General features: G+C 39.1%; 1 protein-coding gene and 1 long non-coding RNA gene across 4 annotated transcripts in view; one reads left to right on the plus strand and one right to left on the minus strand.

Annotated features, from left to right (window-relative positions):
* LOC123614676 (uncharacterized) overlaps positions 1-4,360 on the minus strand; it is a 20,182-nt gene extending 15,822 nt beyond the window's left edge. Inside the window, exons 1-2 of the long non-coding RNA XR_012508083.1 lie at positions 4,228-4,360; positions 383-639 (exon numbers count right to left, since the gene is read on the minus strand). This is a non-coding gene — a long non-coding RNA (uncharacterized LOC123614676). The remainder of the gene's footprint in view (positions 1-382; positions 640-4,227) is intronic.
* SLC35B4 (solute carrier family 35 member B4) overlaps positions 1-15,412 on the plus strand; it is a 47,393-nt gene extending 31,981 nt beyond the window's left edge. Inside the window, exons 12-13 of one of the 3 annotated variants that reach the window (XR_012508081.1) lie at positions 41-2,147; positions 10,964-15,412. The gene's annotated coding sequence lies outside the window, so the exon portion shown is untranslated. Of the gene's footprint in view, positions 1-40 lie in introns of all 3 variants that reach the window. The other 2 variants (XR_012508080.1, XR_012508079.1) reach the window with 2 other exon arrangements.
* Positions 15,413-15,724: the final 312 nt, after the last annotated feature.

The raw sequence follows: 15,724 nt of genomic DNA on the forward strand, positions 1-15,724 counted from the left end.
ACATGGTAGAAGGGGCTCTCCTAAAAGGCTGCCATTACAGGATCTGTGTCCCCAGGGTGAGCTCCAGTTGCCGCCTCCTCTCCAGGAGACGCTCCAAGATCGGCAGGTAAGTCTGACCCTTTCAAATTACTGTTTCTTCCCTGGGTCCTGGAGTGTGAGATTTTGTGTACACCCTTTGAAAGTGTAGTCTCCCGTTCCCACAGCCCACTGGTGCTCCCAAAAATAAGCCCCACTGGCTTTCAAAGCCAGATGTTCTAGGTACTCGTCTTTCCAGTGCAGGACCCCCAGGCTGGGGACCCCAGTGCGGGGCTCACACGCCTGGCTCCTCGGGGAGAACCTCTGCAGCTGTACTTACTCTCCTGGCCGTAGATCAGTCACCTACCAGGGTCACGGGTCTTGGCTAGACTGCATCTCTGCCCCTCCGACTCATCTCATTGTTGCTCCTTCTTTATATCTTTAGTTGTAGAAGAGCTTTTCTGGGAGGTTCTGGTCTTTTTCATTGAGAGGTGTTCTGTAACTTGTAATTTTGGTGAGCTCCACGAGAGGAGGTGAGCTCAGGGTGTTTCTACTCCCACCATCTTGAGCTTTTCCCCAAACTATTTTTAATCATGTTATTCAGTGGCCTCTAAGTAGAGAACACTAAAAGAAAAAAAAATGGGAGATTTTTGCACTAAATATAGCATAATTAAAACTCATCTCTTTAAGAACGTCAAGTCCTGTCCTTCTGATAAAGTTGTGCTATGACTTTTAAACAATACTGAGCCTGTAATTGCATGCTTGGAATGGTCTTAGCTGCTTCTGAAGCCCCTTTACTCTGAAGTCATATAGGTATAGAGGGTGGTGAACTACAAAAAGTTATGAACTGCAAGCCCCCCCCCCCCAAAAAGTAAAGAACGCTTTGGGAGACTAAGTCAAGGTTTAACTCCGCAGCAAATTGTATAATCTCATCAGTGGAGCAGTCTTCTACAGGGTACCCTGTGATTCCAGTGCCAGCAGCAAAGCATAAATGCAGACAACACAAATGACATAGCAGTGTCTCAGCTTGAGGCGCCCCTCCTTAATAAGGGCTCAAGCACATAGGTGGATGTCAGAAAAGAGTCACTTTGTGCCCATCGTACATTTGCCATTCAACAGACTATCAGAAATGAACATAGATGAATGAATGGAATGTGTACTAATGTCAAAACTTTTCTTCAAAAGAAAAAAAAAACCACATCTGGCTATGCAAGTATTTGTTACTTGTCAAAGCTTTTCAGTGATCTTTATCTGAAACTTAATTTTAACAGTGGGATGAGTTTATTAAGTTATGTTCATGTCTGTTTCTTAATCAACACTTCAAGAACTTAGCATCTGGCTTCGTTATTGCATGTGACTCCATGGTGCACAGATGCTTTCTGAAACTAAGGGAGCTTATGATGATAATTACTGGAGGTTTATTATTTCCTATAATAGCTTCAAATGAAGTTTACTGCATGAACACACTCCTTTCATGAAGGCCACACATCTGTATCAATTTCCCAGAATCTTTAGCACTGTTACAATAATGAGTTTCATTCCGGCAATTAAATGGCATGACTTAGTAATAATAGCAAACATATGTACCATGTGAGGCACTTTGCTTGACTTATATTAACTTATGCAATCCTCACGACAAATCACTGAAGTTAGAAAATTACCCTAGTTTCACAGGTAACAAAACAGAGGAGCTAACTTGCCTCAGTTACTCATATGCACTGGAGCCAGGATTTGAACCCATGAAGACCAAGTCCAGAATCTACCCTCTCATCATCACTGTACTATGCTACCTCTAAAACCTCAGCAGGAGACTGTCCGAGCTTCCTTTGCCCTATGTCTCCCTGTTTGGTGTTGCTCTCTATATGCCAAATGTCAATTAGTCTTGAATTAACATGTGTTTAATTCATATCTTATTCTCTACTTTTCCTCTAAGAGTTAATGATCTGTGGTACAAGCAAGAAAATAGAAGAGGGAGATCAAGATGGTGGAATAGTAGAATGTGGAGCTTACCTCCCCCCCACAAACATATCAAAAATACATCTGCATGTGGAACACTTCTCATAGAAAACTAACTGGCGAAGATCTCCTATATACAACAACCAGGGCTGCAAGAAACATTCCCATATAATCAGGTAGGATGGGGAAAGTGACACTGGGTCAGGACCTGTGCCCCTGGGAGGAGACTAAGAGGAAAAGGGAAATTGCACAGGTGGACACTCATCCTGGGAGTGAGCGGGTCAAGCTACAGGCTGGGCATCCCAGTCCTGGGGTCCTATGCAGAAGAGACAAGCCCCCATGGCTGCCTGGAGAACCCCTGGGACAGATACAAGGGCTGGAGAAGCCTAGACTCCACTTGCCAGGAGTCTGCAGGTGCTAGCTTTCCACCAGAGAGGGCAGAGAGAGGTCTGCCTTACCAGCTACCACCTTGCCCTGCTCCCAAATCCAAGCTGAGTGAACACCCCGGCCTGCTTACTCCACGCCCCAGCTTGTCACTAGATCTAGGGCAGCCAGGTCCTGGGAAAAGACCCAACCTAGGGATGCAGAGGTGGCCCAGGGTCCTTGGGTGTGGTCTAGGCAGGGAGGTGGAGGCCCTTGTTGGTGCTTAGTCACAGTGCCACAGCAGCAGCCCAGACTTCTGGTGGCAGTGCAGGCGCTCCAACTCCTGCGATCCCTACTCCCCACCTAGAGAACGCCCCAGCCTGCTCCCTCCATAGCACAGCGTGACACTGGATCTGGGACAGCTAGTATTGACGCTTCAGCAGCACCACAGCAGCAGCCCAGACAGCAGGGCAGCTGCTTCAGTTGTTACAGCCACAACACTCCCAGTCCCAGCCCCAGCCGTGTGACTGCTCCAGCCCTACCCACTCCATGCCACAGCCTTGCACTGAGATCTGGGATGATCACAGGGGAAAAGATGCAAACCTGGGCTGTGCCCTAGTAGAGCCACAGACACCTCCAGAGGCAGTGCATCAGACCTCGATAAGCATGGGAGCCTCACTCACTCCTGCCCTCCTCTCCTTTGGGGCAGAGGCCCCATTGTGGGGAGAAGGAAAAACACACTTAAAGGGAACAGAGCCTGCTTGAGCCCAACTCTCAGGGCTTCTGCTCCAGTAACTTGGGAGCAGATTCCTACCCTGACAGGTGGCTTCTACCACTGAGCGGAGAGAAGTCCCCCCTCACACCCTGCACAGGCTCAAGCTCCTCCATCAGCAGCCGCACAACCTGAGGAAAGACAGGCTGGAGTCCACATCAGATCCAGCGCTCAGACCAAAGACACTGGGTACATGCAGTCTACACAGGAGCACTGCCACATAAAAATACCCCTTCAAGACCACAATAGGTAACTGTTTCACCAAAATTCAGAGAGAGAAAGTTAAGTAAAATGAAAAGGCAGAGGAACTACTCCCAATTAAATGAGCAAGAGAAAAACCCCTGAAAAAATAGTGAAACAGATAATCAGGCTAGCAGACAAGGAGTTCAAATAGTTGGTCATAAAGAAGCTGACTGAATTAACAAAGTGAATTGAATGGTGGTGGGATAGCCGGACAGCTGCATTTAAATCAAATGAAGTTAGAACACTCCTTCACACCCTACAATAAACTCAAAATGGTTTAAAGACTTAAACATAAGACAAGAAACCATAAATAGAAGAGAACATAGGCAAAACCTTCTCTGACATAAATCATAGTAATATTTTCCTAGGTCAGTCTACCAAGGCAATAGAAATAAAAGCAAAAATAAACAAATGGAACCTAAGTAAACTTACGAGTTTTGCAGAGCAAAGAAAACTAAACAGAACAAAAAGACAACCTACTGAATGGGAGAAAATATTTGCAAATGATGCAACTGACAATAGCTAAATTTCCAGAATACACAAACAGCTCATACAACTCGATAACAAACCAAAAGCCCAATCAAAAAATGGACAGAAGACCTAAACAGACATTACTCCAAAGAAAATGTACAGATGGCCAATAGGCACATGAAAAGATGCTCAGTTTCACTTAATTATTAGAGAAACGCAAATCAAAATGACAATGAGTTATCACCTCACACTGGTCAGATGGCCATCATTAAAACGTCTATAAACAGTAAATGCTGGTGAGGGTGTGGAGAAAAGGGAACCCTCTTGCACTGTTGGTGGGAATGTAATTTGGTGCAGCCACTATGGAAAACAGTATGGTGATTCCTTAAACTTGAAAATAGACTTACCATATGATCCAGCAATCCCACTCCTGGGCATATATCCAGAGAAAACTCCAATTTGAAAAAGTCACATGCACCATAATATTCATAGCAGCATTATTTAGACTAGCCAAGACATGGAAGCAACCTAAATGTCCAGCAACAGATGAATGAATAAAGAAAATGTTTATATATATATATAACATATATATACACATATACACACAGTGGAATACTACTCAGCCATAAAAAAGAATGAAATCATGTTATTTGCAGCAACATGGATAAACCTAGATATGATCATATTAAGTGAAGTAAGTTGGACAGAGAAAGACAAATATATGATATCACTTATATGTGGAATCTAAAAAAAAAAAAAAAAATGACACAAATGAACTTATTCCCAAAACAGAAACAGACTAAAAGGACATAGAAAATAAAGTATGGTTACCAAACGAGAAGGAGGGGAGGGATAAATTAGGAGTTTGGGATTAGCAGATACAAACTACTATATATAAAATAAACAACAAGGTCTTACTGTATAGCACAGGGAACTATATTCAATAACCTGTAGTAACTTACAATGAAAAAGAATATGAGAAAGAGTATACGTATATATAACTGAATCACTATGCTGTACACCAGAAATTAACACAAAATTGTAAATCAACTATACTTCAATTTAAAAAAGGAATCTAAACACTTATTTAAATAAGAAGGTAGAGACTATAGGGAGACCCAATCAAAAATAGGTAATTCAATTTCTGATATAAAAAGCACTCTAGAAGTAATGAATAGCCAACTAAAAAACACAGAAGAATGCATAAGTGATCTGGAAGATAGAATAACGGAAATCACTTAATCAGAACAGAAAGACAAAAAAATGAAAGCAACATATGAGATCTATGCAATAATATAAAATGTGCTAACATACTCATAAATAGAGGTTTCAGAAGGAGAAGGGAGAGAAGGGGGGACTGAAAATGTATTTTTAAAAATTATGGTTGAAAATTTCCCAAACCTAGAGAAGGAAACAGATTTCAAGGGACAGGAAGCACATAGAGTCCAAAACAAGATGAAGCCAAATAGACCCACACCAAATGTATCTTAACTAAAATGGCAAAAATTAAAGAGAGACTTCTGAATGCAGCAAGAGAAAAAAAAAAAGTCATATACAAGGGAAATCCCATAAGGCTATGAGCAGATGTCTCTGCAGAAACTTTGCAAGCCAAGAGGGAGTAACATGATATATTCAAAGTTCTGAAAGGGAAAAACCTGAAACAGGATGCTGCATATAGCAAGATTATTATTCAGAATAGGACAGATAAAGAATTTCCCAGACAAGCAAAAACTAAAAGAATTCAGCAATACTGAATCTACTCTAAAAGAAATGTTGAGGGGGGTCTTCTCTAAATTGAAAAGAAGTAAGAATTTTTAGGAAAGGGAAAAATCCCAATAGGAAAAGAAAATATATATTAAGGATTGAAGATCACTTAAGCCAGTATGTAGATTAAAAAAAAATTTAAAAGCAATTATAACCACAATAAACAGTAAAGGGATAAGCATGAAGGAGTAAAATATATCAAAAACACAAAATGTAGAGGAGGGGAGTAAAAATGTAGATCTTTTAGAATATGTTTGAACTTAAATGATTATCAGTTTAAAGCAAGTAGTTACAATTATTGTCAACATATGTGAACCCCATAGTAACCACAAATCAAAAACCTACAATAGATACACAAAAACCAAAAAGAAAGGAATGCAAGCATACTACAAAAGAAAAGCATCAAACCACAATGGGAAAAACAAAAGACGAAATGAACAGAGAAGAATTACAAAAACAACTGGAAAATAAGGAATAAAATGGCAATAAGTACCTATCTGCCAGTAAGTCCTTTAAATGTCAGTGGGCTAAATGCTCCAATCAAAAGACATAGGGTTGCTGATTGGATTAAAAAAAACCCAAGACCATTCAATATGCTGCCTGCAAGACTCACTTCAAAGTCAGACACACAGACTGAAAGTGAGGGGTCAGAGAAAGATAATTCATGCAAATTGAAATGTCAAGAAAGCAGGATAGCCATATTTATATCAGACAAAATAGACTTTAAAACAAAAGTTGTAATGAAAGAGAAAGAAGGGCATTATATAATGATAAAGGGATCAATATGAGAAGAGTATATTATACTTGTTAACATATACACACCCAATACGGGGGCACTTAAATATATAAAGCAAATACTAACAGACATAAAGAGAAAAATTGACAATAATATATTAATAGTAGGAGACTTTAACACCCCAGTGACATCAATGGAGAGATCATCCAGACAGCAAATCAATAAGACAACAGGTGTCCTAAATGACACAGTAGACCAGTTGGACTTGATATCTACAGGATATTCCATTCCCCCAAAAGCTGAACACACATTCTTTTCAAGCACACGTAGACTCTTCTCCAGGATAAATCACAGACAAGGTCACAAAACAAGCCTCAGCAAATACAAGAGGATAGAAATTATATCAAGCATCTTTTCCGACCACAACGGTGTAAAACTAGAAATCAGCTACAGAAGAAAAATGGGTAAAGAACAGACACATGGAGACTGAACAACAGGCCACTAAAAAACCAATGGGTCAGTGGTAGAATCAGAAGAGGAAATCAGAAAAGTCAGAGAGAGAATCAGTAAATACCTTGAGATAAATGAAGATGAAAACACAGGTTTCTAAAATCTATGCAATGCAGCAAAAGCAGTTCTAAGAGGGAAGTTCATGGCAATACAGGCCTTCCTCAAGAAACAAAAAAACTCAAACAACGTAACCTACCACCTATAAGAATTAGAAAAAGAAGAGCAAACAAAGCCCAAAGTCAGCAGAAGGAAGGAAATAAAAGATCAGAGAGGAGGTAAATAAAATAGAGATCAACAAAACAGTAGGAAAAAAAAATCAATGAAACCAAGAGCTGATTTTTTAAAAAGATAAACAAAATTAATGAACCTTTAGCCAGGCTCACCAAGAAAAAAAGAGGAATCAAGTAAACATAAAAAGAAATGAAAGAAGAGGAATTATAACTGATACCACAGAGATACAAAAATTCATAAAAGAATACTATGAATAGCTATATGCCAACAAATTGGATAATCTAGAAGAAATGGACAAATTTCTAGAAACATACAGCCTGCCAAGACTGAGTTAAGAAGAAACAATTTGAACAGACCAATCACTAGAAGTGAAATAGAATATGTTGAAAGAAAAAAAAAAAACAAAACTCCCAGCGAGCAAAAGACCAGGATTAGATGGTTTCATTGGGGAATTCTACCAAACATATAAAGAAGAACTTTAACCTATCCATTTCAAACTATTTCAAAAAACTTAGCGTGAATTCCCCAATTCATTCTATGAGGTCACCATTATGCTGGTTGCTGATCACAAAACCAAAGAGACTACAAAAAAAGAAAATTACAGGCTAATATCTGTGATGAATATGGATGCAAAAGTCCTTAAGAAAACATTAGCAAGCCGAATCCAACAATACATAAAAAGGATCACACACCATGATCAAGTTGGATTTATCCCAGGGTCACAATGATGGGTCAACATATGACATGTGACACACCACATTAACAAAAGGAAAGACAAACCACATGGTCGTCTCAGCAGATGCAGAAAACTCATTTGACAAAATCCAACATCCATTCATGATTAAAAAAAAAAAAAAACAATCTGTCATCAAAGTGACTATAAGGGAACATATCTCAACATAACAAAGGCCATTTACAACAAACCCACAGCCAACATGATACTCATTGGTGAAAAGCTGAAAGCCTTCCTGCTAAATTCAGGAACAAGATAAGGATGCCCTTGCCACTTCTACATAGCATAGCAGTGGAAGCTCCAGCCACAGCAGTTAGACAAAAGAAAGAAATGAACGGTATCCAGGTTGGAAGGGAAGAGGTAAAACTATCATTGCTTGCAGATGACATGATACCCTAGATAGAGAACCGTACAGTCTCCACACGAAAATTGTTAGAACTAATAAATGAATTCAGCAAGGTTATAGGCTACAAGATTAATATATGAAAATCTGTTGCAGTTTTATACACTAATAATGAAATATGGGGGGGGGGGAGAAAAAGAAAAATCCTGCTTAACATCACATCAAAAAAATAAAATACGTAGGAATAAACTTAACCAAAGAGGTGAAAGACTGATACTCTGACAACTAGAAAACATTGATGAAGGAAACTGAAGATGATTCAAAGAAACGGAAAGATAACCCGTGCTCTTAGATTGGAAGATTATTATTAAAATGGCCATACTACTCAAAGCAACCTATAGATTTAATGCAATCCCTATCAAAATACCCAGGACATTTTTCACAGAACTAGAACAAAAAAATCCTAAAATTATATGGAACTACAAAAGACCCCAAATTGCCAAAGTAATGCTGAGAAAAAAAGAACAAATCTGGAGGAGTCACCTTCCCAGACTTCAGACTATACTACCAAGCTACAGTAATCAAAATAGCATGGTACTGGCACAAAAACAGACACATAGATCAATGGAGCAGAATTGAGGGCCTGGAAATAAACCCACACACCTACAGTCAATTAATCTATGATAAAGGAGACAAGAATGTACAACGGAGAAAAGACAGTCTTCAACAGTTGTGCTGGGAAAACTGGAAAGCTACATGTAAAAGAATGAGATTAGAACATTACCTCATACCATATGCAAAAATAAACCCCAAGTGGTTTAAAGACCAAATCTAAGACCAGAAGCCATAAAAGTTCTAGAAGAGAACAAAGGCAGAACACTCTTTGACATAAATTGTAGCAATATTTTCTTGGATTAGTCTCCTAAGGCAAAAGAAATAAAAGCAAAAATAAACAATTGGGGCCTAATTAAACTTAAAAGCTTTTGCACAGCAAAGCAAACCACTGACAAAACAAAAAGACAACCTGCGGAATGGGAGAAAGTAGCTGCAAATGATGCGACCAACAAGGGGTTAATATCCAAACTATACAAACAGTTCATGCAACTCAATACCAAAAAAAAAAACCCAACTTAATCAAAAAACAGGCGGAAGACTTGAATAGACATTTTTCCAGAGAAGATACACAGATGGCTAGCTAATAGGTACATGAAAAGATGCTCAACATTACTAATTATTAGAGAAATGTAAATTAAAACCACAATGAGGTTATCACCTCATACCTGTCAGAATGGCTATCATCAAAAAGCTTCCAAATAACAAATGTTGGAGAGGGAGTGGAGAACAGGGTACCCTTGTACACTATTGGTTGGAATGTAAATTGGTATAGCTACTATGGAAAACAGTGTGGAAGTTCCTTAAAAAAACTAAAAATAGAACTACCATATGAGCTGGTAATTTCACTCCTGGGTATATATCCAGAAAAAACGAAAACACTAATTTTAAAAGATCCATGCATCCTAGTGTTCACAGCAGCACTATTTACAATAGCCAAGACATGAAAGCAACCCAAGTGTCCATCAACAGATGACTGGATTAAGAAGATGTGAGATACACACACACACATATACATACATACATACATACAATGGAATATTACTCAGCCATAAAAAAGAATGAAATACTGCCATTTGCAGCAATGTGGATGGACCTAGAGAACATTATGCTTAGTGAAATAAGTCAGAGAAATACTGTGTGATACCACTTACATGTAGAATCTAAAAATGATACAAATGAATGCATATACAAAACAGAAACAGAATCACGGATATAGAAAACAAACTTGTGATTACCAAACTGGAGAGGGAAGTGAGGCGGGACAAATTAGGGGCACGGGATTAACAGATACAAACAACTCTATATATAAAATAGATAAGCATCAAAGATATACTGTATAGCACAGGGAATTATACCCATTGTCTTGTAATAACCATAGTGGAATGTAATCTGCAAAAATACTGAATCACCATGCTATAATCTGAAACTAACACAATATTGTAAATCAACTATACATCAATTTTTAAAAGTGACTTTTTTTTTTTGGCCATAAAATCCTATCTTGTATACCCAGAGTTGATTTTAGGAATGTTAAAAAAAAAAAAAAAGAAGGCTGTGGCAGCAAATACCAGTAGCAAAACAGGACTCTGGAATAATTCTGCTTCTTAAATATTCACATCAGATTGTTCCCATTATTCTTGGTATCTGAAGCACATGACTTTTGGGTTCATCAACATTATCAGTATGCATTATGGAGACGTATGTAATTAAAGTACAAAATCTTTATCAATAATTTGCCTAAGTAGCTATAATTTACAGGATGTTTAATGTATGCATTAATCGATCTTTTTAGTTTCTCCAAGTTCCGCCTCAGAAAGCATTTAAATTGTTATCTCATCTACCTGGATAAACGCCATCCCTGAATTATACTTTGATAATAAACCTTCAATCATTACACAAGGATCATTACAGTTTTCATTTTCAGGAATTCAGTATCTTTGGCCCAAGTGGAGTTTACTGCATTATACATTACCCACTGGATTGCCTAATATCCCCTTTTCAAACAAGAATCAATGTTATAGCACTGCTCAGATGTTAGTTCTAGAAAACTTTTGTTCCTGCACTTATGTTTGCATATGTAATTTTGTCAGAAAATAAAAACTTAACTGCCATTCATTTTATACAAATTTTATCAGAATCAGTTTTAACTACGTGGAATAGAAACAAAACTACAGTAACTTAACCTCATGGTTTATTTCTCACCGGAGGTAGGCAGCCTGGGGCTGGTTCAGCCACTCTAGAAAGTCGTCAAGAAAAGCAAGTGGAAGCTTCCATAAGATGGTGCATCTGCAAAAGCCCTCCTCTGCCCACTATCACGAGATGAGCAACTATACCGCTCTTGATTCATTTCTGCCTTCCACGTCGCACGGGTGCACCGCATTAGAGGGCTCTCCCAAAACACAGCTGGCAAAGATTCCAAGGACTGGAGATTCCAAGATTCTCAAGCCCTCTGGTACAAGGAAGAGATTAGGATTAGATCGGGAACAGCTGAACTGCCAGCAGGCACTCCAGCACGGTGCCCCACGGCTGGACTATTAATCCGTACTGTTTAACTTCCAGACCAACAAGTCAAATAAAACAGCATGCTTCTGCCTAATAAGATATGACATCCCTCACACAAATGAACACGCTCTCCTTTTTTCCCCTTAAATCCCCAAATCCATCTCTGGTTCAGTCAGTTCTCCTTTGATATCCTGTAACCTGAAGCCAAAACTTAAGTTAACCACTACACGTTCTTATAGAAAATGAAAAAGTGGGGGATGGGGATTTGTTGCTGAAAAGAAAATTAATTTGCATTAACTTCCATTAACTTGTACCTCTGGGCATGTAAGCACTAAGAAAGTTTCCCAGAGGATGCCTTGAGCTGCAAACATTCCTTATTTCCATGACATGGCAGTACCTTTGTTTCCCCTTCATAATCAAGATCAATCCCCACCCCCTCACTCCCCACCCCGCACCGACGATAACCATCCTCCACTTTGCCTATGGCTTCAGTGACGTCAGAAATCAAAAGTGAGGAGGTGACAATCTCAACTTCCCCCTCAACTGGACCTGCTGCATCCCTCCCTCGGGATCTAAAACCTGTAGCCCAGCAGCACTTAACGTCGTGAGAATGAAAAACACACGTGTTGCAACTGTTTTGTTAGGGGTGATGGTGTGAAGCCACTTCACATCTACCTCCTAATTCTTGGACCCCTGTTTTCTCTGTGGGTGAAAAGGGACTGTCTATTGGTTGCTGGTTCAAGCAGATACTTGCAGGACAGCAGGTTTTAACTGTTCTTCCAATTGGCTCACATTGAGACTGAAGCAGGCAAACCTAGAGCCTTTTTTTCTGGCTGCTGCAGAAACAGCCAGGTCTCAGGTATTCCAGTTTCTAACAGCTTGAGTGGCATGGAGTTGGTTGACTTGACTTAATCCGTCTGTCTCTACATCCTTCTCAAACGCTACTTAAACACTTGCAAATGAAACACGCATTTGCAGTGCTTCTGGTGTAAAAAAATCCTGAAAGTGACAATTTTTTCTTTTTCTTCTGAAGGCTTTCCAGTCCCCCCACCCCTACTCTCTTTCTTTGGTGGACGCATTTTAAATGTGTTAAATCTAGGAAAAGATGTCATCAAAAGGAGAAAAACAGGTGGGGAAGAAAGAGATGAAAACACTCTGACAGCTCACTTCTGTTTTGCAGCTGTGAGAGCCGCAGCTTTGAATTGTGTTACCTCCCTCACCAAGTTAATTAATCTTCTTTTAAAAAAACAAAAAACAAAACCAGAAAAACCCACATCTCCTTCCTTCAATCAATGTCAACAGCCAATTACAACCTTTCATCACCCAAAGTGCAATAACACAAATGTTATCAAAGAAGAAAACAGTTGGACTGACAAGATTAGCAATTCACTCCTTTCTTAATCTTGTAATCACATGGTATGCAGCAGTTTACAATAACATACACCCAAGTTTGCCAGTAAATTACTCTAGAAAGGCCTTGTGTAAATTCCCCATCCTGTCATGTCTACTTTTGGCACAGAAGCACGTGTCTTCCTGTAGAAGACACAGGATGAATTAAGATTGACTCCTTAGAGAGCTTTTCCCTCATCCATTAAGCACTGCAGAAGGCTGTTAATTATGTAAAGAGGGGCACACTTGGTGGAATATATAACCATGAGTGGCATTTAGGGACGTCAGAAAACGGAGACAGCTGACAGTGACAGAAGTTATTTCGCCAGTGCTAAGATTAGCACTCTGCTGTCATGTGCTGGAAGGCAGAAGGCTTCTTGCCTTATGGGGATCAAATATTTGTTGATATGATTTGGGTTTTTTCCCTAACACCTTTGGGAAGCCCAACTTTGTTATCAGTGCTCAAAAACCAAACTCCCTACCACCCCAGGGGGTGTGAATGTAATGGGTATGAATTTTAGACCACCAACAGGATTGTGAAAGGAATGTCTCATATAAATGATATAAAGAAATTAACTTAACAGATTCTCATTCTGCCCTCATTCTTCCAGGCTGGTGGGGGTCTCAAGTTGCTTCTTGCCAAGGCTGCCCCATCTCCCTGGGGTTGAGGAAAGACCCAGGAGGCTCATATGATGTTTAGAAATTGAATGAAGGGTTCTGAATTCCTGTCCACTCTTGATGGGTGGGGTCTCTGAAGCTACTGCATCCACACTCATTCCCTGATTCTAGACCCTGAAGGAGGATTTCTCTTTCTTGAGTGGCTACAGGAATTTTGGCCAATCTTGGATTTTATCTGAGAGCAATCACACTGCTTTCAGAGCCCCTCTACTGTGGAAACTGGAACATATTTCCTCCTTTTCCAAAGCCCTCTTCATCATTTCTGCCAGGACTCCGCCAGGATGTCCTATAGCTGAATAGCCCAGGAAGGCATGAAGATCAGGCCTCACATTAACCACCGCTGGAGTCACACACTTTTCATACAGGATCAGATCTTGGCAGTCCACAGGTAAGTCAACACAGCCAGAATATTTCTTAATGAAAACATATGTCCCCAATCTCGGGATCATCCTTACGTAGCCAAAATATAGCCACTGTAGACAATTTATGGAAGACGTGAATTATCTGCACTCAGCATGCTGAGTGCCTTGTTCTTGACAATCTCCCACCAAGAGTGAATGAAAATGTATCTATTTCAAATCAGAGAGGCGCACACTCTGCTGTGGATACTGCATGTTGAGTTCATTTCACATAGCTATGGCACAGATCCACAAAAACACTTCTCGCTGACAGTGTGCAGGCATTTGAAGGTGCTGGGAAAAATACGTTATGTATCTCTGCCACTTGCAGTGCCCAGACATGCCTTTGGCATGGCATGCTAACCAACTATTTTACAAGCAAGAATATATGATGATAAGTGAAGTTTTAAAATACACGATCAATGACAAGTTATTGATAATGAGCTATGAAGGGTTAAGATTTCTTACTATTTTAAGTGAATTATTCTAATTAATTGTTGACTATCACAATTCACAAGTGTTGTGCCAAACTATAAAAATACCAAGCCAAAAAACTTGGAACTCATTTCAAGGCACTTACAGTCTAATGCAGTAATCATACATATAGACACACCATTGTAAATAGTGCTGCTATGAACATTGGGGTGCATGTATCTTTTCAAATTGGAGTTTCCACCACATATATGAGGCAAGTATTTTTTGAGCAAGCTACTGTTGCGTGGTGTTCCACCACTGGGAATACAGTGATGAGCAAAATCAACAGAATCCCTGTTCTTACAGAGTCTAGATCTAACAGAACAAGATGCCCGCTCTCGCCACTTTTATTCAACACAGTTTTGGAAGTCCTAGTCACAGCAATCAGAAAAGAAAAAGAAAGGGAATCCAAATTGGAAAGGAAGAAGTAAAACTGTCGCTGTTTGCAGAGGACATGATACTATACATAGAAAACCCTACACAGGAAGCAGCTGCATTTCTGTACACTAGCAATGAACTATCAGAAACTAGGGAAACAATCCCATTTACCTTTGCATCAGGAAGAATAAAATATCTAGGAATAAACCTACCCAAGCAGGCAAAAGACCTGTACTCGAAACTTCAAGATGCTGATTCAAGAAACTGAAGTAGACACAAACAGATGGAAAGATACATGTTGTTTTTGGATTGGAAGAATCAATATTATTAAAGTGACCACACTACCCAAGGCAATCTATAGATTCAATGAATTCCCTATCAAAATACCAATGTAATTTTTCACAGAACTAAAACAAAAAATTTTTAAATTTGTATGGAAACACAAAAGACCCCAAATAGCCAAAACAATCTTGAGAAAGAAGAACAGGGCTGGAGGAATCACGATGACTTCAGACTACACTCCAAAGAATCTTTGTAGATTTAATGTTAAATTTCAGAATTAAGAGCTCTGGAGCAGGAAAAAATAAGAACAACAAAAATGAAAACTTTGGCTCTCCAAATACCATTTATGCAAATAATTCCAACAAATTAAAATTTACTGAGCATTATAGCAGCTGTCAAATTGCCCATAAATTATGTGATTACACATAAATTATGTGTTCAGTTGGTTTAGGTTATGGAGGAATATTAGAAATTGGTTTAACTCCAAATGGTACTTGGAGAAGCAAAAATAATTATTATTGTACATTGATAATTTAAAAATAAAAATGAGTAACTCACATGTCAAAGGAGTTGTCTATTTATCTTTCCAAAAAGTTATTTAGGAAAAATTGCCCAAAATGCTAGGAATGGGAAATTTTAAGAGGAATTTCTATATAATGTGATGGGTTAAGCTGACATGGATGGGTCCCCTTCCTGTTCCAAACCCATAGTTAGTCTGGGAGGAAAAAAGTGTAACAAGGAAGGGAGGGAGGAAAGAAGAAAAATTAAGCTACAAACTAGAAGAATATATTTGTCATGTATATATTCTTCTTACATATATATCAGATAAAGAACTGATACTCAGCATTTATTTTGAAAAAATAACTCCTAA

This window comes from Camelus bactrianus, chromosome 7 (assembly GCF_048773025.1).
Source record: "Camelus bactrianus isolate YW-2024 breed Bactrian camel chromosome 7, ASM4877302v1, whole genome shotgun sequence".
Taxonomy (NCBI): Eukaryota; Metazoa; Chordata; class Mammalia; order Artiodactyla; family Camelidae; genus Camelus; species Camelus bactrianus.